Genomic DNA, 24,159 nt, shown 5'->3' with positions numbered 1-24,159 from the left:
AAAGAGAAAAATATGTAGTCCAAAGTAAATTCAGAGTTCCCCCACAACCATGTGCTTGTGGGAGGTATGTCATCCTCAATGGATCCATTGATCATTCTAAGATCCCAGTCCCTAAAAAAGGATAGCCACTTTTTGCCATTGGCACTTACTGTCTTTGGTTTCTGGGCCCCTGCCCCCAAACAATTTGAGACACATTGGGAATTTATGTCACCTGCCACTAAAATGTGAGCATCTGGGTAGGATATCTTAATCTGTGTTAATACACCCCCCAATGAGGCCAGAGAATCAGGGTGCTTCGAACACAAAGGGTTCCAATAAAGATTTATTGCTATCAGGTGTTTATACCCTCCCTTTGATAGAAACCCCAGTTTAACAGCCAGAATACCCTCCTGATTGTTCGGTATCACTGTTGCCTCCTTAAAGAGCATTGTTTGACAGGCTGTCGAAAGTCCCCCCTTTGGTCTTCCTTTACCTATGGTAGTTGCAGGTTGTACTAACACTCTAAACCCTGTGAGTTCAGGGGGATTTACTAACCATGTTTCCCGAAATAGGATTAGATAATTTCCCCAAAAACCTCTGATCTTATTTTAACATTTCTAAAAGAGCAGGAACCCCTTGTATTCCAGCTCACCAATTTAAAATCTTCCCCAACTAAAGTGAAGTCTGTCTCACCCCCAGTTTCTGACAGACCTGAGTTATCAACTCTGGCAGCATAGACCACAGGGCAGATTGATCTCCATTCTTACAATTTGGTCAGTGACTTTCTTTCCACTAGGCTGCTCCCCTTTGCCAGAGACACCACCTTTTTTCGGATGACCACGCTTCACACCCCCCTCATTTAATAAAGACGGAAATTTATGAACAACCAAACTAAGTTTTAAAAGGGAGTCTGCAACTGAAAGAAGAGCACCGCCCCCACTTTGGATGCAAATCCTACTTCTGCCAACTGCCCTTTATAAGGATCTGGGGAAGTGACAAACTCAGTCTCCTTAGTAGAGAATAAGTAAAGGTCCAGGATCTTTTTGATAATTGGTAGAATTACTCTATTCAGAAATCTAGGGTTTAGTTTATGCTTGTTGCAAGTAAACCAAAGTTTTGGGACTGCAAAAGGTGCTGGATCTTCATGACTGGCAGCAAAGTCCTTTCCTTCTAAGTGGGTTATGTTTTCTTGATTGTCTCTTGTTCTATCTTCTAGTTCTAAGCCTTGCTGTTTGGCTATTTTAGCCGTTATCTGGTCCAGGTCTGAATTCACTGATGATTCACAACTATGACCAGGAGTTGTGTCAGGATTTAATGAGCCGTCCACTAAGATCTTGTTTGCCACTCCTAGAGAATATTGGGGCAATTTTCAGAACATTGCCTGACGCCGGTGAGATTCTTTTTTTCCCAGGTTTAGCCCTTGGTAGAAAAGTTGGTGCTCATTTTATTAGTTTCTTATTTCTCATCACTTCAGGCAGTGAGCATGTCCCTCTTTCCTCACGGGTCAGATCTGTTTGAATTCCTAAGGTGATTCTTGTCACCCTTGTATCCTCCGACTCTGATGTGTGGCTTGACTTTTGTTTCTTCCCACTGTTCCTTGATTGAGCCGAAGCACACTTCAGGTTACCACTCAATTGCAGGTCATCTGTACTTGTTTTCATAGTGACATCTGATTTTTTTGGAGAAAGACTTAAACATTTTATAAACCTGTTTGTGTCTGAAATTTCGTTTTTTTAACTTCATGTTATTTGTTTGCTTGACCTGCGTGGAGGGAGGAAGAGTTCCATAAACCTTCTTTCTTTCTTTCTTTCTTTCTCCTTATCCTTTTCCGTCTCCGATAAGATTGTTGGGAACTGTCCTTCCATGCTTCCCCCTCTACTGTGTCCACTTGATCTTCGATAGAATTTATCTCCGCTATTTCGGGCAATTGCTTCGAAGAGATCAAGTCGGCTGTATGTGCCAGACGGCAGAATTCTTCAAGGACCAATTGGAAGAGGGGCGTATTGTCAAGGGGACATGCAGAGTCCAATATCTTTGTGGATGATTTATTTGCTTCTTCCTTCCTTTTGTCTTCAACCGTGGTCTGAGTAAGATTAAGGATCATTGATTTAGTCTCTTTTCCCTCCACACATAGTTTTTGTAGTAATGCTTTGAGGTCCTGTATGTCGGTCTTCTGTAAGGTCATTTAATCTGAGATTACTTTTAATGTAGGGAGACTGATGTATTTATTGCATTACTTAGACCTACAACTGCGAACTCAAACTGCTCAATGTCTTTTGTCATTTTCAACAAAATTCCCGTATGGGTCTGCACATCACCTTTTATGCTTTCATATACCTTCACTAAAGAGTTCAAAACAAAACTCAAAGCTGACAATGTCGTCTCACTTGCATATGATGTTTGAGTTAAAGCCTGGTTGGCCAGTGGTGCGCCCCCATTAGATTTTGGTTGATGAGACATTGGCATCTGCGTCTCCCGTCTTACATCTTCTGTTGAATTTAGCATGGCTGACGGGTTCGAGACATTATTGGGGGGCATGGGTGAAAGGATAAAACCTTGTCAAAAGTCTAAACCCGTATTTGTGGGCCGAATACTTCCTATATCACCCTTTGATTTCAAACTTAAATGTTGGGAGGTCTGCTGTTCTACTGGGAGATCTTTCAGGCTTCTGTTTCTCCATCGGGTGGAATATTGATTAATTTTCCCCTTTATGTTCGTAGAAGACAGAGTGATGTGTCATGCACTCTGTTTCAGGCAATTGCTTCCAAGAGATCAAGTGGGCTGTATGGGCCAGATGGCAGAATTCTTCAAGGACCGATTGGGAGAGGGGCGTATCGTCAATGGGGCATGCAGGGTCCAATATCGTTGTGGCTGATTTATTTGCTTCCTCCTTCCTTTTGTCTTCATCCTTGGTCTGAATGAGATTAAGGATCATTGATTTAGTCTCTTTTCCCTCCACACATAGTTCTTGTAGTAATGCTTTGATGTCCTGTATATCGGTCCTGTTTATCGTTCTTTGGGTTCGAGACATTATTGGGGGGGTATGGGTGAAAGGATAAAACCTTGACAAAAGTCTAAACCCGGAATTGTGGGGCCAATACTTCCTATATCACCCTTAGTATTCAAATTTAAATGTTGGGAGGTCTGCAGATCTATTGGGAGATCATTCAGGCTTCTGCTTCTCCGTCGGGTGAAATATTGATTAATGTTCCCCTTTATGTTCATAGCAGACAGAGTGAAGTCATTCCCTCTAATGGATCTTGTTTCAAGAAGGGACCCATCTCCCACCTCTCTCCCTTCTGGGGGTTGGTAAATGTGCCTTGCGTGTATTTGAGCGCTAGTGTGAATTGCAAGGCCATCCTGGGCGCTTTCGAGTACCTTTGGCGACGGAGGGCTACATCCCTCTTCTAATAATGTTGTTTAGAGAGAAATTAAACCTCCCACGCTGGGGCTCTAGTATCATCCGTCCAAAAAAACACTTCTTAGATTGTATCTTGATACATATTCACACTTTGATCTTTCCGTATATTTTCTAGAGGATGACACTAACTTCGCTTTTTACTGTGTAGGCGAATGTAGATTTCACTTTGAAGTCTCTCTCCTCTTTTCCCCTGGGGCCGGTGCCCCAAATAACTACTTCTGCTGCTGCGAGTTCTGTTAGCACAGGGACATGACCGCGCTGTCTCTGATAGGTATTACGTCCACCCTCAGATGATATTGGAGCCGTGCTCTACTGAAGCAGGAAGAGGAGACTGTAAACCCACCCGAAACGGCAGAATACACAAAGCGAGCGGGATCAAAGGGTGAACCCCTGCAGTCTCCCGCTCGCGTTTGAGTCGCACAACCAAACTGATCGAATCGTAGTTTTTGTTTTGCTTACCAGCACAAAAGTCTGACTTCTGACGTGCAGTACATAATACAAGCTACTCACAGCTGTTTCCTTCGATCAGCTCGAGAGGCAGAAATGAACGAGCCGCTTCGTGATGGCTTCAATGGAGATGACAATGAGATGACACTGCGAGGCCAAATTCAATAAGCAGAGTGCCATGGAGCACACAGAGCCCGAAGACCCAAAGACTCTGCTGCCAGACTCCGTGACCCACTCCGCAGTCTGCTGGGTTATTTATAGAGCAAACAGCAACTGGACTCCTATCACATTTTCAACTGCTCATGCCGGTAGAATGCACTGGTGAATTACAGTCCCAAAGAGTCTGCTGCCAGACTTTTTAGAAAAAATAAAAGACAAAAATGCTCCTACAAATGCGAACGAAAGGCAAAAACCAATAATATAACAAACACTGCTGTAGGTAAATACCAACTTTGGCAAACATCAAAAGACATTTAGAAACATTCAGTCAAAATGCTTACAGGTGGGGGCACTGTTTGTGGGGCTTTTCGAACATCAGACAAATGAACGCATTAACGCAATTTCATTGCTTTAACAGCAAGGGGAGTGGCATATGCTACAGTGTACAGGCCATTATAACGGGGCACACTCCACCTTCACACAACATTTTTGATGTACACCTTATCATTAGGGGACATTTGTAAAGGTGGTGAGCTTGCAGATTCCAGTGCTGCGCTGTTATCGGTGTCTTTGATCGCTGTGGAGAAATCTGTTCAGAAAGGTATTTAATACACTATGTTAACTGAGTCAAACACGAATGAAGTTCATTGCCCAGGATTGACGCAGCCCTGTGAGCATCTGAAGCACTCCCAAAAGTTAATGGCATGTGCATACATCTCCCCATCATGATCTCAAAAGGGGAGAGGTGGTGATCTTTGCACGGCTGAGTTCTTAAACTGAAAAGGCCAAACATAGACAATGCACCCAATTCCTTTGCAGTGTTGCACATAGCTTGGACAATGCTGATTTGAGCAGACCATTCATCCCCTCTACAATCCTGTCAGTTTGAAGGTGATAAATGGAACACAACTTGTGCTTTATTCCTAAAAGAGCAGCAATCTCCTTAAACAGCTCATTGAAGAAGTGGGTGACATTATCACTTCCAAGAGTATCACACACTCCCCATCGGGGAAACACTTCGCTCACCAAGAACTTGCCAGCCGATTTGGCATCAGGATACGCACACGGACCAGCCTCAATCCAACAGGAGAAAGGACAAACAACCACTATCAAGTTCCGACAAGAGTTACACCTCTCTTCCATATCAGCAAATCAATGTGTAAATCCTGGAATAGACCAATAGGCATTGGCAAAGTGCCTTTTAGATGTTTCAATGTTTGTCCTGTACTATATGTCTGGCACAGCGCACAATTGGATGTGAACAAAGATGATAATTTCTGAATATTACTCACATACCAATCGTCCTGAATATTGTTGTTTACATACGTGGGAGAGATAGTGGACCTGATCAGAGGCCACCAATGCCAGGGCTTGTGGGCATCATGACCTTCCCTGTACTCATTTGTCTCCACACCAAGCTGGTTGGAGATTGTGTACACCCTCTCATTTGCCACACCAACTTTCACGTTGTGCGGCCTGACCGTTTATCTCAATAATTTCTGTAGGGAGGACTGTGTAAGGCACATGCAATTGGAGCTGCATATTGACAAACGTTGGATGCTCAGGTATTTCTGGGACTGGCAAATAAGCAGCTTGTTTCCTCACTGTGTCTGCCGCCTCGTTCCCAAGGGAGACAAAATCGATGCTGCTTGTGTGGGCGGCACACTTCACAATTGCGGCAAGTATAGGTTGTGCAAGTGTGGCAATCAGTCTGTATGCTGTATGCTGTACGGGAGAATCACATGCTCTGCAAAACCCTCTCCTCATTCATCTCGACAATCCTGAGGATACAGTTGTTGTGACGTATGCCAAGTACGACTATATCATTACTCAGCATCCCTGCACTGCCTCAAGCACTTCAGTGAGAGCAATCAGCTCTGCTGCTTGTGCTGAATACCTGGCAGCCTCCACTGCAAGGCAACCTCAAACGCCCACTCAACCAAACGCACCACTGCTGCTCCAGTATGTCTCTGACATGTCTCCTAGTCAGTAGTTGATGACCCGTCAACAAAATATACTTCTCCTTCATCAAGGGCAAAGTCAGAGGCATTAGGGATACCATCTTCTGGACCTTCATAGGTTACACAGTCGTGCACCTCGACATCATCAGTAATGGGTCCAGTTCAAAGGTTTGCTGTGTTCACTGTCTTACAACGAATAATATGAATGGATGGGCTTGACAATATTACTTCATATGCAGAAGCTCTTTGTGTGGTCAAAGAGGATTTGGTTCTTTCTAGTATTGCAAAAAACGCATGTTCCATGTACAGTGAACAACCTATCACACTCATCGTAGAAATCTCAATAGCAAAGCATCAGCCACTGCTTGTTCGCATTGGAACTGTGCTTGCATTTCACAGTCTAACATTCAACTGTAGTAGGGCAAATATTTGTTACCCATTATGCTGCATTGTGTCAGTACCACAGCCATCATCTGACTTTCAGAATGTGAAAAAAGCTAAAACGCTTATATATAATCAGGGGTAGCCAATACTGGGGTGGTAGAAATAACATCTTTAACTGTCCTCAAATTTAGTGACCATCCAGGAAATCATATTTTTTGTACTCTGTGCTTCCTTGAGGGCCTGAAGCAATGGTTAAGTGTACGATGTGTAATCGAATATCTATACTCTGCAATAAGTACAAAGGCCCAGAAACATTTGCCATTCAACTGTCCCAAGTAAAACACTTCCTGCTAACAATATTGCAACTGCTCGTTCCACCTTATACCCTTTGACAGCTAACAGTTGTAACAATGCTACAGAGTCTTCCCCTCATTGGTATTCGGTACTGACACACACCAATAAATCATCCACATACTGTGTTATGGTACTTGGAACAGAGATGTTGCTTAAATTTCCATGTAACACCCTATTAAAAATACTCATGGATTCACAGTACCTTTGAGGAAGCCTAGTATGTTGCAATCGGCTCACGGCAAAAGTAAACCCGGTAAGATACTGTGAATCAGGATGCAAGGGCACTGAGAAAAATGCATTCTTCAAATCCACTATCGTGAAATGGGTGGCCTTGACAGGTATATTACACAGTATTGTAGAGGGATTTGGAATCACTGGAAACTCTGCCTGACAATGTGATTAAGAGGACTAAAAATCCGAAATCATCCTCCAACTGAAATCTTTTAATTTCTTCACCAGATAAATAGCCATGTTACAGGGTGCGTTTGAGGGTACTATGAATCCCTGTTGTAGAATGCCATAATGTCCATAATGTCCAGCCAATTACCACCCCATATCTATCACCCACTTCCTGGGAAAACACTTGGAGAAACTGGTCTTCCCCCAATTTATCCGGCACACTGAACTCGTTGGTTGCCTCCATGACCATCAATCTGGATTCCGAGCATCCAGAGTCATGGAAACTGTTCTTATGAACACCCGTGAGGAACTGCTCACATCTCTTGATTCAAACTCTACTTGATTTCTCCTTTGCATTTGATATGTTCAACTACTCCATTCTCATAAAAATTGCTCCACGATACCCTAGGTATCTTGGAGCGGCCACTGGATTGGCTAACCTCCTTCCTTAGTGACAGTCCATCCATACCAGGTCATTATGGAATTTTTCTCCTCCCCCACCTCTATCTCCACCTGCAACATCCCCCAGGGCTCCAACCTTTCTCCTTGGCTGTTTAACAACTATCTTGCCCTGCTTGCACACATCATTTCCACCTTCTCCCCAAACTTCCAGTGTTATGAAGATGACACACAACTCTTCTTGCAACTTCCCTCTGATCCTCTTCTCACTTCATCTATCATTCTTGACTGTCTATCTGCTGTCCAGTCCTGGTGGTCTTCCAATGATCTCTGCCTCAACGCTAACAAGACTGAGATCCTTCCTATTGGAACTCCTGCTCCCTCTTTCCCTCACTCTGGCCATCCTCCTTGGGCTTGCCCCCTGCTCCTTCATCTGAATCCAGAAACCTTGGAGTCATCTTCGACTCTTCTCTCTCTTTCATCCCTCACATGCAGTACCTTGCCAAGAAGTCCCACTTTCAATCAACTCCACCACCTCAATAGATTTCTTCCTTTTCTGACTTTCCCCCAGAAACTCAATGTCTCTAGAGCTCTGGTTCTCTCTAGACTAGACTACTGCAATAGCCTTTTCCTTAATCTACCCTCTTCCTCTCTATGACCCCTCCAGCTAATCCAGAATAGGGCATTGAGACTTAACCTTGGCCTCAAGCCCACAGACCACATCCCGTCAGTGCTAACAACTCTCCACTGGCTCCCAGTTACTGCCAGGATCAAATTCAAATGCCTCTGCATCATCCACAAGGCTGTCTGGGGCCAGAGATCATGCTGTCTGCAACTTGCCCTAATTAAATACTCCTCATCCAGATCTTTGTGTTAAATGCTTTGCTAAACAGCAATCTGGAGGCTGATCTCTTTCCTCAGTAGGCTCCCTCCTATGGAATAGCCTCGCCCTTCCTCTTTGACTTGAGTCAGACCGCCTCAAGTTCCGGAAGCTCCTCAAGACTTTCCTTTTTACCTCCTGTTAGGCAGAATCCTGTGCAGTGCCCTTAGGGACCACTACACACAATTAAGACTACAGGTGGCAATACAAGTTTTACCTTTGGTACAAGCCTGTACTACTATGTCAGAGTGGTAGCGGTGGCGGAGCAGCCAGGCTTATCTCAAGAGTATATGAGCAGTAGCTGAGATTACACAAAGGGACCACAATTACTGCGACTCAAGCAAACACTGACTCAAGGTTTCAGGTAGTAAAATATAAGTGCATTTATTTTTAAACCATTCGTTATAAACACAACACTTCTACAACTAACCAATTCACTTTGTACAGTAAGTCTCAAGGTAAGTACCCTGTGTTTGAATGATCCGGTGTTACGAACAAAACACGTTACCGTGAATACGATTGCGATCACTTTTTGACAGTTCGGTCTACTAAATAAACACGTATCCGTGACATGAAATGCTACCGGGGCAAAAACACACTTAGCACCTGAGATACCCAGAGGGAGTTGGAGGCAAAAATCACAGGCAATATTTTGGTTAGGCAGGCAGAATCGAGAAACACTCAGAGACAGGAGTTCAAAGGTCAAAGGGCCAGAGCCAGTGGCAAATGACACCGGGGGCCTGTTGCTGAAGATCACACAGTCAGACAGTTCACAATTCAGCGTAGCCAAAAGTACTTTTGATATTGTCAATGTTCGGAAGCAAAAGTTATAAGAAGGAGGGAAGACAAGTGCAAGCCTTGGAGATGAAGAAAAGGGGTTCACCCAGTTTCCTCAAGCAGAACACAGTACCTTGTTCCAATGGTGCAGCTGGTGCCCTGGCAGTTGTTCCTGTAGGTTTCCCGCGGAGCCACGATTTCTGGAGCTTTGTTGTGAAGGAGGACGTCTGAAGGGGCTCTGCACCACACAGGGATGAGGCAGGCAGCAGGGACGAGGAATAAAAGGTGTGCTCCTTAAAAATAGGAGAGGCTCTTCAGATGGCTATCCGGACCACTACAGCAGCATGCATCGATTTCGACCAAGGAAGAGGATCCTCTGGCTGTGGAAGATGAGCTGGTTATCCCCACCAAGCTCAAGGGAAGAAGACTCCGGACTGGATCTTCTCTAAGTCGTTGAAGGGAAGATAGCTCAGGACTGCAGCAGGGCTTCACCGGGACGGGGTAGTTGCAGCAGCCGTCGTTCTCTCCACTTCTCTTCGGTTCCTTGTAGTTCCAGTGGCGAATCTCTGACTTCTAGCTCAAGAGACCTGGCTTTTATGCGAAAAACCCCCATTCACACAGCCTGGCTGTCAATCTCCCAGCAGGGGGGTTGTCCAGCCCGGACAACTACCCTGGCCAATCATGACAAAGTGCGACTTGGGTTTCCTAGGATACCCTGTGCAGGGGGTGACTACACCCCTCCCTCACATTCAGCCCACCTAGACACCCAGGCGCCTTGAGGAGGGCTTCTGAGCAGAAGCCCACCAAAAGACAGTGAACAAATGATATGATATGATATGATATGGCATTTATAACGCGCCTATACACAGGTGTTTCAAGGCGCGACGAGGCAGGGAGGGGAGGAACAAGGGGAGACAGACAACGATCCTACTAGGCCAGGTGTCATTCAGATCGCGCAAGTGCAGGGGTGGGGGAGGGGGAAAAGTGCAAGGGGAAGGGGAGGGGGGAAGTGTAGTACAAGGTAAGTGGCGTAAAGTAATACATAAATAGGGCCAGCTGGTGGCAAGTGCAAGGTAAGTGCAGAACAAGTGCTGGAAAGGGGGGGGGCTGTAGGGATACAGAGACAGTCCCGCAGTGCAGAGGGGATTCCAGGGCATCAGTGCAAGTGGAGAGTGGCTGAACCTGGTTTGCCGCGCAAAGTAAAACACAAGAAGGACTTTAACAAAAAGAAGTGGCGAATAAACCCAACCGGAGCCAAAAGGAAGACGATTTGGTCAAGCGGGTTTATGTTCGAGGCTAATATAATAGCCAAAATCAGTATCACGTTTATCTAATATAATCGCGGTAGAAAAATTAGGTTAGATACTACTGCCACCAGCCAAGACTAAATGTTAAAAGAGCGAAACAATGCTCTAGAAGGTACATATAAAAAGGGATATGAATTAACCCTTTCCAGTACTCCATGGAAGATGGGGTGTGCTGGATCTGTGGTAGATTGACTAAGTAAAGTTAATGGTAACTTTACCTTTTTCTGGGGAACGGTAGTCGCCTCAGAAATGGAGTCGGGTGTCTGAACGACAACCCTGTGCCACTGCACAGAAGGTGCTGGGTGACACACACGAAGAAGGGGGCTACTGAAGTGGTGTACTCCAGAGCCCACAATCACAAATAAACAGGTAGAAACACATAGCAAAACACAGGTAAGAGTGGAGGAAAAGCTCACACTCTTACCACTCTTAAAAGTGAAAAATAAATAAACTCCAGAAATCCAGCAAAGTTGCTGGGGGACTCACTAGGTGAGGGAAATTAGCCATGAAATGAGAATTCTCACTAACACTTCCTCTTTCCCTTCCTCTGCTAAACCTCGCAGCTGCTGAGATTGGTGACCAGGGCCCTTCTGTGTCCTCCTAGGTACTGGCCTCTCACACCCAATTGCCTTAAGCCTCTGCCCCTCCCAGCCCTTTGCCTTGGCACCCACTGGCCTGTGCCACCACAGTCTTGTACTTAACTTTTTATTGGTGGTATACTATTCCACCTAGACACTTACAGCTGGTCGCGCCCTAGCACTTCCCACTTGATACACCTAGCACGTATCCCCTACTCCCCCACCCCTTCTCTCTCTCTGGACTTGTACATTCTGAATGCTCACAAGGTCTAGTAGGTCCACCTCTATCTTACAGTGTTATATCTAAATTTATTCTAATCTATTATTTATTTGTCGTGCCTTGAAACACTTGTGTATGGGTGTGTTACAAATGCCATATCATATAATTACAAATGCCATATCAAAATGTTAGTGTGTTTCAAAACGTCCACATGGTAGCAGGGAGGAATCTGTGCTACCCTGTGGGCGCTTTGGACACAATTTACTTGTATAAGCACCTTACAAATGCACAATAAGTAAAATGAATAAATAATTGTATTGTAAATCCCCTCCTCTGCTGCCGTTGATAATGGATACTGCTTAATTTTGTGGCAACACAGTGCACAGTTTCAAGGTCATGCATATTAGTGTGTGACACTTTTCAGAAGTACCACATCATGGGGATTGTTCATCCAAAATGTGTCAGGAACTTTGGACAAAAATTAAGGAGCAGTCACTTAAGCAGCATGGGACGTGCCACATGTCTGTATTGTATCATGATTTCACAGGGAACACACACTTCCAATATTATGTCTCTGTCCATTTCTTGGTTCTCAAACAACTACTCATCTGAAACATTTTTCATTGGTTTTGTTGGGTCAATGCCCGTGCACAATTCCGTTATTGGAGTTAACTGCTATTAAGACAATCCGGTCTTCCACCACCAGAACTCCTTCTATATACAGCTCAATGATGGAACCTGCAACTACCCTTTGGGGCTGGGAAGGCCTCAACAAGAACCCAGAGAGTACTAGCCAATTCTTGTTCGCTACTTGTGGCACGGCACTGAGTAGTATGGTTATGCCAGACAGAAACAAATCAGGGGCCACTGGTATACCTCTTGCTACAGGCTTGACACCTAATGCATGCAAGGTCAATATTAGCCAAAGGTACACATACCAGGCGTGGAACACACCACACCCCTTTTGGTGAATGAGATGGTCATGTTGAGTTTACTCAAGTTATCTCTTCCCAACAAATTGATTGGAGTCACGGTGGAATATAACAAGAGGGCCCACACTCTGCCTCCAATTTTCATAGGTAACTTCTTTGTCAAAGGAACTGATTGAACTGTCCCAGGGAAGCCCTGCGTTTCCATAACCTTGTCTGATAGAGGGAATCCTCCCTCACTAATGCATGATTTTCAGTGTTATGCGGAGGACACACAGCTTTCCTTCAAACTTCCCTCTACTACTTCCTTTTCCTCCTCTCTCATTCCTCGATTGTCTGCCCGCTATCTAGGCATGGTGTGCAGCTAACGACCTCTGTTTCATTGCCAGTAAGATGGAGATCCTCCTTATTGGGACACCTGCACCCTGTTTCCCTCCTGCCCTCAGGCTGTCTACCTTGGGCCCTCTACCTTCACCATCCCATGATGCCAAACACATTGGGGTAATCTTCAACTCCTCTCTCTCCTTCACCCTTCAGATCTTGGACCTTGCCAAGAAGGGCAACTTCCAGCTTCACCTATTTAGAGGCATTCTCCCTTTCCTCACCTTGCTCCAGAGCTCTGCTGCTCTCTAGGCTTGACTACTGCAACAGCCTCTTTCTCAATCTCCCCCTTTCCTCCCTGTGCCCCCTTCAGCTAATCCAGAATAGGCCTCGGAAATGTATCCGTGGCCTGAAGCCCAGGGACCATATCTCTCTAAGATCTCTCCACTGCCTCCAGATGGCTGCAAGGATCAAATTCCAGACCCTCTGGATTATTTACAAGGCTTTCTGGGGACTGGAACCACTCCCTCTCCAACTCTCTCTGCCTAAATACTTCCCTGCCAGAACCCTCTTCTCCTCTAACTCCAACTCTTTGCGTGTCAAAGGCTTCTGCAAGCAGTAAGTGAGGGGTATGTCTCTCTCTTCGGCTGGTGCCTCTCTTTGGAACATCCTCCATGCCCCTTACAGACTTCAGCCGAACCGCCTTAACTTCCAGAAACTTCTCAAAACTCTGCTTCTCTCTACCTTTCTCCCTCTTTCCCTTCCCTGATAATTACCCCACTGCCAATGAGACTGGCAGCCTGAACCTTCATGAATCTCAAGAGGTACCAGGCCACTGTCCAGTCGACACCAGCACCCTCCCTCCTTCCAGCACTGCCCTAGCAGGCACACTACCCGGCGGCTGAGCATCCCACTCTTTGGATTCCTTCACCCTAGCACTAAACCAGTGGCCCCCCTCCCCTGATGCCCCTTGGCACATCCCTCTAAAGCTCTCACCAGAACTTGCCCGTAGCTTGCCCCCATCCCTCCCTTATCTCCTGCATTTCTCTTCACTGCACTTGCCCGTCTGAATGCCTCAAGGCCTAGTATGACCAAGATTGTATATTTACAGTCTTTATGCCATTATTATTTACACCCCTTATTCCTTCCCCATTTTACCTTCTGGTACCTGGAAACACTAATTTATTGGATATGCGCTTAATAAATTCTCAATAAAAAAAGAAAATAGTCACATCTGTATCTACCATAAAAATGAATGGTTTGATTGCTATCTCCACACCTATCAAGGGTTCCTCTTCTGGGTTGGCAGTGACTGAAAGAACTGGACACGCTAAGGCTCTCTGTGGGCTATCCAAATCCAGATACATGCTTGTCCCTGGATAGACTAATGGGTTTCCTCAGACCACAGTGGTGGAATCTCTTGTCATGCCTGCCACATTTCCTGTATATGTTATATATATTGGCCGGATCCTAATTGTCACGCATTGTTCATTGCACAATCAACTGAAGATCAGGCATACTGTAACGCTCACCTGGTATCCACGGGGACGTCACTCAGCCTGTTCTGACCTCTTACGACCTCGAACCCTTCCCTAGAGGCTATTCGACTGGAGACTGGGCCTGAAACACAAGATTGGTAGAGTTTAACTCCATATTGTCTCTGTGTGCTTGAACCCCTTCTTCCCTGAGGTCCAACCCTTCCCTTTGATCCACAGCTCACCTTGTTTTCTTGGATAGTGTGCTCTCCGTCCTGCTTTCAGCACAGGGGCGCGTTGATTAATGCAGGCTCGTTGCTGCCTAGTTACTTCACTGGCAAGAGTCTGACAGGTAAGTATAATAACGTCTTTTGAACAGTTCTCTAACTTCGTTCCTTTCCTTCCTTAGATGATGGCCGGCGTCCGGGGATGGCGGCGTGCTGCTGAGATGAGTAGTGCTGAAGGTGGGTGAGAGCGCAATGCACCTCTTTCATATTTGCATTGAACTGAGTTATTTTTCTGTGTCTTTTAGGTGCCGTCGACGTTTTCAGCGTGGATGCCGGTTTTGAAGAACAAATGCGGTGGGTAAGCGCGGTATGCGGCACCTCTAGATGTTTCCACGCTAACCTGGAGTGTCTTTTCCCTCTTGCAGATGGATGAGAAGTTCCGGAGACAGAGTTCCCCCATAGCGGCTGGGATTCAGGTAAGCGTTTGAAGCTCGTACAGTATTTAACAATAAGCGAAGATTTGCAGAATGCTTATTAATGTTTTTTTTCTGTTCTTTTCCCTTTTCCTTAGGGAGTGGCGTGCCGGGATGGGAATGACACCACCGAAGATGCCCGCCGAACAGAAGGAGCGATGAATGATGGGCAGAAGCGCAGCAAGGTAAGGGCGTTTCTAACAGTGTTCTTGTTCTTGTAGGAGCTGAGCGCAGAAGAAAGATGCAGCACTACTGGAGACCGATCCGAACACGGTGAGTGTCACGCTGCAGGTGCAGAAAAGGCAAAACATGTTTCTCAGTCTGGGTGTGGCTTAAATAGTCTCTGGGTATCCCAGGTGTCTCTGAGCTGAACCACACCCAAAAGACTAGACCGCACATGCAGTTCTGGGAACCGAAATATGTGGGGGCATCCATCTTGTCCCATCAATGCACTACAAGTCCAATCCCCAATGTTATCCTATGGGAGTGAGTGAGTCTGGTGCCACAAGCGCCAAGTCTGACTCCAAGTGGATCTTTGGAGGGATGGAGAGGCCCTTGAGGGCCATGTAGGTGATCGTGGCCTGGCTCCAGCCTGACATCTTGGAGGGATGGGGACATGAAGGGCAGGAATCATGCCACCTACTGGATAGGCACACCGCAACGCTGTCCATTATTGGGGGTGGATGTCATTAAAATGTGCTCTGTCTCGGCTGTCATGACCCAATTTTACACATGGATGCCCTGCTTCAATCCTTATGTCATCAGCCTGGTCTCCCAGGATCGACACAGACAAACATATTAAGGCCCCTACAGCTAAAGTAGTCCCAGCTGTCTGCTTTTCAAATGCGTTTATCCATTTGCCCACCCTGGCTGTGAGGGACAGGAGCATCTTTATGAGGTTATTTTTGTCAATGTGCGCCCAAGGAATATACTGTGCTCTCCCTGGGCCCTTGTGCAGCAATGGGAACTGTGCCCCTACTGCCTTTCCAACTTTTTTCTTCCCCACCACAGATCTCTTGGCCATGGCCATTTGCCCATATCTATTACATAACCTGGGTCCCAACAAACTTTCTACTCATGGGAACATTAAAGGTGGCTGCTCTACTTCGTCCAGTTCGTCCACCGTATCCCACTCTTCTACCCCTTCATGTATATAGTCGCACTGCTCCTCAGACCTTGCTGTCGCATAATACACCCCCCATCTTGCCTCCTTTTATCTTCATATTCTTTTTCTATGCACATCTTTGATAGCTGTACTATTTATGTTAAAAATAATATCCCCTGCTCTCCATTCATCCACCCCAACAGGCGCCCGCTGTCCCTCTCGTCATTCTAATTTTAATCATGGCAATTCGCTTGCCACAATGCATATACCAATTCTTTCTGTGGTTTTGCATCATCTCCCTCTGGCCCTTTGACCCTCCGAGCATCTGACTCTGTGGGGTTTGGAAGATTCTGATAATGCGCTGATGTAGGTGGTGGAGGTGTCGTAGTAGGCAATGGGGCATACATAGGATTTGTATATCCTAATGCAGCACATGTGGGATAGCATCCTAGTGGTGGACACCTGTCTGTTTCCATAGGGTGAGCAGGGGTGCTCGGAACAGTTACCGCGGTAGTAACAGTACTGCACATGGTAGTCGCCTAACATACTGTTCTAGAATGACCAGTGGAGCTATCCTCTAAGCCACCATTTTCCACAACTCCAATAACTCCTTTTTGTTTTTTCATTTCTTTCCCATATATTTGGCAGTTAAAAACGCATACATGTAACTAAGAACCTACCTATCTCCACCAGGATTCTCTTCAAAATTATTTGTATCTCATACAAGCCAACTCCCCCCAAACACCTGCTTACCTTGCAAACTGGAATATGGGACCCTCTAATACCAACAAAAAAAGATGGATCACATTTTCAGATACATCATCTAGTAATTTGGGCAATGAGGACCCGATCCAAAACTTGGGTGATCACCCTTTTCGAGGAAAAGGCAGCTGAAGAGGCCGCAGAAATGCTCCCCAAGGCCGGATGACACACAATATGCCCCTGCAGAACACCTCCGGGCAGGGGCTGATGTATCGGGACTTCCAGACACGGAACCTTGCCTACAGGTGGTGAATCAAATATTGCCTATTTTTAATCTTTCTTCTCGCACATTAACATCAGCAGAAACTTCTATCCTGAAATAAGGTTTATCTTTTGTTCCGACTCAGAACCCTAGTGCCATGTCACTAATCAGTGAAATCAAAGGTTTCTTACGAAAATTGAGACTGCATTTCTTTTTTCATAATAATACGATCTCAAGTAAGCCTAATATTTCAGGTCTCTCCAGACCCTTGACCTTCACCCCCAACTCAAGTGATCTCCCCTCTGAGGCGACAATTTTTGAAAAGCTTGTTCTTAAGGAAACAGAACAACTCATTTGACATCCTAGGAACCAACAGGGACTTAATTTGAAACTTTCTGAATTTCAGGCCATCCAGTCATTAGCTTCAGATCCGTCTATAGTCATCAAGGCGGCTGATAAAGGTGGGGGAATAGTGGCCTAGGATGCTGGCAAATATGACAATGAAGTACTGCGAATCCTACAGACCCCTGGCCACTATATGAAAATTGCAAAAGATCCTTCAGAGATGATTAAACTCAAAATATTTCAACTTACCGAAGAAGGTGGCCACGCAGGCTTCCTCTCTGAAAAGGAAGCTGCATTTATCAACTACTCGGAAGATCGCCTGCCTCTTTTTACATCATGCCTTAAGTACATAAAGATATGGAGAACCCCCTGGGACGTCCTATCGTCTCAGGATGTGGTTCGCTACTAACCCATATCGAAATATATTGACTTTTTCATCAAACCCCTGGCAATGACAACCCCCACCTTTCTTTTAGATTCAAGAGATGTCATTAATTTGGTGGAATTTAAAACATTCGATTCTCACACACAAATATTGGTTTCCCTTGATATTGAGGCACTTTATACAAATATACCTCAAGATAGAGTTGTCGCTAGTCTAAAAACAATGCTAAATAGACGACCACTCCCACATGCTGTCCCCACAGACTTCCTCTGTAGAGCAGCCGAATTGGTTCTGAAGAATAGTTTTTTTCAAATTTAAAGAGGATTTCTTTTTACAATGCAAGGGTACAGCTATGGGCTGTACTTTTGCCCCCAATCTGGCCATTATTTTCATGGCTCTGCTTGAAGAAGAGAAGATTTTGGGGGTTCTCAATCCTTTCAGAGACCAAATCAAGATATATCACCGATATATCGACAATATATTTATGATTGGGGAGGGAACACAAACATCATTGGAGCTATTTGTCGAATGGCTCAATGGTATAGATTTAGACATTCATTTCACTTTTGAGTACTCAGTCTCCAGAATTGCGTTCTTGGATTTATCCATTTTTGTTGAAGAGGGCAATCTACGTACAGAATTGCATGGAAAACCTACAGAAAGGAACACTACACTAAAATACCGAAGTCAACACCCTGCAAGTTTTCTCCGCAACTTGACCTATGGCAGGTTTTTACGGTTACGCCACAACTGCACGGACATCACCAACTTTGTAAAATATGCATCCATTTTAGAAAAAAGACTTTTGGAACGTGGGTACCTGAAAAAATTGATAAAGAGAGCCCGATATGCTAATCGAGATCAGCTCCTATTACCTAAACGTGATATTGAAAAAAAGGAAGAGCTGTTGTGTGTTTCAACTTTCTGTCAACACAGTAATGCCATCAAAGGCATTATCCTAAAAAATTGGCACATTCTTAATGCCTCTGGCATTAGCTTGCCTAAACCATTGTTTGCTTTTAAAAAAAGCAAAAATTTGAAACAACCGATGACCCGGGCAAGTAGGATGCCACTCAAGATTCCTATGATTCGAGACACTCACCTGAATCCAGTAGTAGGCCACTATCCATGCTCTTCGGGCATTGCCTGTAAATTTTCAAAGAAAACCATTTCCTTTAATGCGCAAAAGAAAAATGGGAACCTCCGAACATTTACCACCTGTAGGAGCAAAAATGTTATTTATGCTATTCGTTGCCCCGGCCAATTGTTGTACATTGGTAAAACCACTCGGGAGGTGAGCACCCGCATTAATGAACATCGTTCCAAAATTAAAATGCGGAACCTAAATGCGCCGATGGTAATTCACTTTGCAGAGATGGGTCACAATGCAGAACAAATACAATGGTTCTGCATAGAAAAAGTGTATGCTCAGAATCAGACTCAATTGATAAAGAATTTGGACTATAAAGAAAAACTTTGGATTTTTAATTTAAAAACATTAACTCAAGGTTTAAACACTGTAGAGCCATGGCACCATAACAATCAACACCATGAGTGCTTTAACTCTCAGAATATGTTCCTTCCTGATAGGGATTTATATCTGAATAGTTGTATAATTGTATACCTTTTGCATCTAAGTAAATTTAGGGCCCTAAATTGGCTTTCAACCCTATTTAATTTCACAGGCATAGCAGGGGTTGATGGTAGGCCGTCAATTTAGTGGTTACTCAATCCGTTTCACCTTTGCAGGTACTTTGATTTATCTGGATAAATAGACACAAGTCTTTCTTCACTTCGGGTCGTCCACGCAATTGCGTATATGACACTGGACCCGTTGGGAGATCACGTGACACGTTTTGGGATCACATGATCTCGGGGACGCTATATTTATCCAAAACGAAAGCAGCGCAATGCTGCTGCACGCTTGCGTCCGCTCGAGTGCACCCATCTCGGGTCATTCAGCTGGTGGTGGCTTCAAGAGGCCCCCCCTTCCCTTCGATATTGGATGAAGTTAAGCGATACATACACGCACCCGCCCCCTTTCGTCTCCTTTTCTGCTGTGGCATTTTACAGCTTTGAAATACTAAATCAACCAAGCTGTGACTTTCTGTTGTTACAGGGACGTAAGACTCCTGGGTAATTTAGCGCGAGACGCCGGTAGCCGGCTTTCCGACCCCCAGAGCAATTTGACCATCTTGACACTTTAGGTAAGTTCGCATGGTGGGCTTATTCATACTAGATATGGGATTGATATGCATCCGTGCTAAATCATGTTAATAATCCAACAGGGTACCTTACTGTGAGCCCAGCACATTGTCTGTGTAGGAACCAGCCTATGGACACTGCCATTCAAATTAACAGTTGTTCCAGTCATGATAAAGGGAATGACGGAGTGTGTCTACTCCCTACTTCCCATGGCAAGGTCAGTGTCCATTCATAATATATATTTCTTAAACATAGTTTTGGAATAGTGAGCTTAAAACATAGGAATGTCTATACATGATTTTTGGATATTCTATAGCTATGTGGAAATGTATTCCATAGCAGTGACTCGTAGTTCACACAACCATTTTTGCTTTTCATTAACTGACAGCTAATATGAGAGAGTCTTCTATGCCTAGTTTTTCAAATTTTGTAAAAATGTTTACATGCTTGCACTGTTTCTCTCCATGACCCAAGCCCACTGGAGTTTAGGACACCAATGTTTAGGGGTAGCACACGATTTTGCCTTAGAGATCTATACTCTGGGTGACAGCAGGATATTATTGTCTTTATGTATTGGGTTTATACTTTCCATGTTGTTAGTATTGTGCATGTGGTTTTTACTATACCATTTTTTCATCTATAGATTAGGGATTCATGAGTCTATGCTTCCTTCTTCTAGAATGTATCTATATCTCCTGAAGAAGACGTTCTATAATAGAGTACAAACGTCGAAACCGGTAGAGAGGAATTTGGGATGAGGTCGTGGTTGAAGATTCTTTGGACCCATCTTTTTTTGTCGGCCACTTTCATAATTCAATGTGGCGATATTGATTTCACATTCTTTCTATAACTTTTCTGATGAATTATGTGTCATGATTTTTATAAATTTTAGATTTTCTATTCATTGTTGTTCTGAATGAGTGAAATGATGAGTGATGGATGTATGGGGATGAATGATTGCATGTTTGAATAAAATGAATTGTATTTGATAGATGTGTTCTTAAAAGTTCTTATCCTGCTATGTAATTTTTCGCAATAAGTGCTGATTAAATCATGATTTAAGTCATACTAAAAGATGTATCAGGTTCAATAAATTCCCTTGATACCCTCTTTCAAATTGTATCCTTTGGATTTATTTTTCCGCAATCAAAAGACTTTCCAACACTGACATCCCCATAGAGGGGTCTACCCCTGGTGCAGGTGGGTTGGACAGAACAGCATCCCTGCCAGAAACACTCACCTGCGATGGCACATATGTCTCACTGTCCGATTCAGCACCTGATTCATAGAGTTCTCCGGAGGTGTATCCAGAGACACCCGTGGACAGTATGGTCTGCAGGAGGAATGGGGTTTCACCCTCCACCACCCCACGTCCTCCACTGGTGCCCGGTTGTGGCTGAGATCCCTCCTTGGTTTGCACCATCCCCTCCTCCTCAACAGCATCAAGTGCCTCATCGCCTGCGAAAACATGACAGACAACAAATGGAAACAGGCATGAGCACCATAGCACATACATAGGCCTGACGAGTTAGAGATCCAGTACATAAATTGCACATGTCCCACATGAATATAACTCTGGCATGCATGCACTGTCAATGAGTTGGAAGGGGAGGCAAAAAGCACACACTGAGGAATCCAAGATGGAAAAGCAACACATGTGAAGCATGCTGGCTTGCACTGTCAGCACACATTAGCCTGTGAGTGGCATGTCCAATACACATACATGACACATGCCATCACACAGATGCCACGTAGCATAGCCATGGTACATTTGACAACTACATCCAATAGTTACTGAATGAGTACTGTCACCCATCCATGTGAGATGGACATGATGAGATGAAACATGCAAAATAGTGTGACAAAATACGCATGTGCCACACACTGCAACACATCCAGTGTTTAATTATACAGTGATGGCAGGCAGATGGATACATCAATTGTTGGTCACTTCAACATGACAGAAGACAAGAGTCATGTTCTACATTCAAACAGGGCCCAAAAATGAATGTGAGCAGGCCATTACTCAATCAGCCTGAATGGTTAAATCATTCCCATAACAAGGTAAAACATGTGGGCCATTGTGGGGTGTAATCTATGACAGAAGCATGTTACATATGTGGCAGTAGGGCAGAAAAATGCATCGTAAAAATGGCAAGGATTGGAACAATCAGGCTGAATGAACAGGAAAACATTATGAACAATGTTGATGCAAGATGACAGTTGAAGGGCAACTGCAGTAATCTGGTGCAAATTGGCTACTGTAGTCAGAAGGTATACTGTCATACCCAAACCCAAGTCCAGGAATGTTTTGGAGGAAGCACATGGGTGACCATACCAGTCATGACTACACACCCTCACCTGGCACTCAATCAGAACACATCACCCAAGCAACATACACATGGATTACACACACAAGCATGGGCACTCACCGGACAATGCTTCAAGATCTGGTAGGTCTCCCACGCCTCGGATCTGTTCCTCTGTGATGAAGGTTCCACCGACAGACTCATTTCACTGAGTTGTTCGTCCTCATGTGGAGACTCACCGCCAGTCACCAGAGTAGAGGCATGATTGGAATCCAGCTTGTTCTTTGCTCTGCGTTTCAGATCATTCCACCGCTTGTAGCAATCATCAGCTGTGCGCCTCACAAATCCAAGGGCACTAATGTGGTCCGCGATGGGCCCTACGTTGAGCAGGCGTAGTCTTGCACCCTGCAATCACCACCATTTCGCGGCTATGTGCCAACACATAGGCCACAAGTGCATCTAGTTCGGCGTCATTGAAGCTAGGCTTCCTTGACGTGCCGGAGTGTGTAGCCGTGTCTGGGGTCCCAGCCTGTAGTGCAAGAGCACCCTTCTTCTTCTTGGAAGGTGGTGCAGATCCTGAGTGGCTTACACGCTCTGGTTGGTAGGGGCAGAAGCGCAGGTGGACTGGGTACTTGAAGTTTGCAAAGGCACATTGGCTGCAGGGTGATGTTGGCCTGACCAACGACCAAGGTCGGTGTGATGGACTTGGACCGACACTATCCCGACTGGGAGACTTGGAGCTGGGGTGGATTGAGCTGCAGCTGCCCCTGCAGCCTCCTCACCCTGGCTACTTGGGGCAGCAGATGACATTGCTGCCCCAGATCCATGTGGCCTGGTGACAGCAACTTTCACCGCCACACGTGGCTTAGACTTGGTGACCTGGAAGTCAGCCTGGGAGTCATCCTGTGCCAGTTCAGTAGACAAAATGAACCGGTTTAACAAGGGTTTAGCTGGGATGGTGTCAGCTACATTTCCCACAACCATTGGGGGGGGTAGGTGCCCCCGATTGGTCCTCCACACACTGGCCTCTTCGGGTACCCTGCACATCCTGGCCACATCCCCTACCGCGCCCACCTTTTGGAGGTCGGCCACCTTTGCCTCCCTTACTGCTTGGGCGCCTCCCAACCATGGCACTGATGTTGTTGTGCATATGGGAGTTGCAGTAAATAATTGTCCTGGGCAATTGGGATGAAAGGGGTAGGGTACTAGATGGAATTCGTACTCTAGTGCTCTAGCAAGGCTGCCTGTGACCCCTGGGGGAAGATGACGGGCCACGCAACGCACAGGCACCCCAAAAACAAAAGTAAACGTGCACGCAATCCCTGGTAGACCACGTGCGTGGAAAAATGAACCCGCACTACGCTGTGGCACCCAGAAACACAAAAATGATCGTACGTGTGTTACACGCAGCCTACAATGACCTCTGAAGTGGTACGCGACACACGGGGCAACCACAGTTGGTAAATACGTGCGCGACTCACCGTCTGCCTGGAATAATAACGTGAAAAAGAGGTGCATGTGCGCGTTGGCAGCACCCCCGCCAAAAGAAGAAATGAACGCAGTCTGAGGAAACAGGGAGTACGAACTGGAACCGCCGTGAAGTAATCGCGTGTGAACCGACAAGAAGTACAAGTACCACCCGCTCGCTCTCCACAAAAAGCATGTACAAGAAAATGGCATCCTACACGTACCTTTTAAGCCAGCCCACACGTGCGACATCACTTAGGCGCCTATGCGCTAAGGGCCTTTCCTCCAATCACACGCAGTGACATCCGGACGTGCACTTTTTTCACGTGTACAATAAACATGCACCCGTGTTGTGGGAAACGCCCGTGCGCGTAACGTCATAGACACGCTTACGCGCTTAGGTCCTTTCCTTGATTTACACGCTGACGTGCACTTTTTTCATGTGCCAAATCACTCCGTATCAAGCTGGCCACGCGACAACACACGGAAGACCACGCTCTTGCCCAAAACGCCATTTTCCTGCCCCCCCAGAGCCCTGAGCAGGCTCCCACCTGCCATCTGCTGCTGCCTGCCTGCTGCCCACATGCCCTGCTATTCTGTGCCTGCACGTCAGCCATATGCAGGGGTGCAGTTGCTGTGACCACCCCTGCTGGAACAGAAGACTACCGACTGGGATACCATCGCTCCAC

The sequence above is a fragment of the Ambystoma mexicanum genome, chromosome 6p (assembly GCF_040938575.1).
Source record: "Ambystoma mexicanum isolate Mex_15411 chromosome 6p, UKY_AmexF1_1, whole genome shotgun sequence".
NCBI classification, from domain to species: Eukaryota; Metazoa; Chordata; class Amphibia; order Caudata; family Ambystomatidae; genus Ambystoma; species Ambystoma mexicanum.
The sequence above is the reverse complement of the archived record's forward strand: the minus strand, read 5'-3'. Positions refer to the sequence as shown.